Genomic DNA, 1,581 nt, shown 5'->3' with positions numbered 1-1,581 from the left:
AAGCCTTACCAGTAACTCCCATTTGCGTGCTTCGTCGCTGTGGTCAGTTTTCTTCTTACAGCTTCCTGAATCCAGCTTCTTATATACAAACAGTCCGATCGATATTAATTATTTTAAAGTTTTGTAATAAAATGTAAAACAATTACACTGGTTTACATTTAAATCGTGCCGTCGCATCTGAATTGAAAGTGAAATGCTGGCGGACTTTCCCCGGAAACTGATGACGCTTCTTTTTTTAAATAAAAAAAAACAAAACAAGAAAACAACACTAATTTTAAAAAAACCGCATAAAACTGTAGCCAACACCGTGGCTTTTTAATCGACGACATGCAAGGATTAATTAATTAGCAGTTAACTAATTATTGCATGTAACCGATGAAATGTGTAAATAAAAATATGTACACGCATCTTACATCACACACTGTGTCCTCACACAGCCCCACGTAGGCTAAAGGCGTCCCTTTGTCGCGGTAATAATAGCCTACCGCTGCGACACCATGGTTCCCTTGTTAGGATCTTTTGTTTTTGTTCGTTGCCTCCAAGCACTGGTGAAAGCATTTTTTTTATGTCTTATTCAGAGCAACCTATGTTTTATCTGGTTATATTGAGGGTGAATTAAAATTATATTTTATAAAATATCCCTGTCCCTGTTCACACTGCTCTCCACGTGGAACCTAAATTATTAAATTAAAATTAAAGTCATAGGCTCATCTAAGTCTTGGTGGCGTTATCTTAAAGTAGCAAAAATCAATCAATTATCCCACCCACTTGCCACAATTAAATACCGCCGTACAGTTTGTACAGGGTTCAGGTACAGTACACATAATATTAGCACTATTTTTCGGTCATCAAAAAACGAGTTGAAAGAAAAATCATACAGAAGTTGGGAAAATATTTATTACATCACAGAAAGTTCAGCTTTTTTGTGCAGATGTAAAACGCAGTGAAATTTTTTTATTTTTTTTTTTTAAAAGGGTGCACCAGTGATGCTTTGTGTTCAAGCTTTCGCTTCTGCATCCTCCTGCATTACCAGATCTACCCAGCAGAAGTCCTCCAAGTCACCTGTTCTCTCTGCCAAGCTAAGGTTCAGCTGTCTAGATACAGCTTTTGGCACCACAACAGCACCTTAAGTAATGTTTTACCGACCAGAGCAGTCAGCTGTACAGTAGGAGGATTTAAGCCCTGGCAAAAGACATTTTAGAGTGATTAAAATCAGGAAACTCAAAGGATAGAAGCAGCTGGAAGAATTTCAGTAGGTAATTAGTAGGGATGGGTATTGACAAGATTTTCACGATTCCGATTCCATTTTCGATTCTGTTTAACGATTCGATTCTTTATCCATCCATCCATCCATCCATCCATCCATCCATCCATCCACACTAAGGTTGATTAGCTTAGAACTTTGTTTTATATCTTCTCTTTGAACAAGATAGAAATTTAGGAGTAACATGGCCTTACAAACCCAACAGTGAGATCTTAAGAGATCCACAGCCTACGGCTCTTCAATGGGGTGTCACAGGGTCCCCAGGACAAAAAAATTGTAAATGTAAAATAATAAAATAAATATTCTTCTGTAGCATT

Source organism: Oreochromis aureus, linkage group 10 (genome assembly GCF_013358895.1).
Source record: "Oreochromis aureus strain Israel breed Guangdong linkage group 10, ZZ_aureus, whole genome shotgun sequence".
Lineage (NCBI taxonomy): Eukaryota > Metazoa > Chordata > Actinopteri > Cichliformes > Cichlidae > Oreochromis > Oreochromis aureus.
This window is presented reverse-complemented; position numbering follows the sequence as displayed.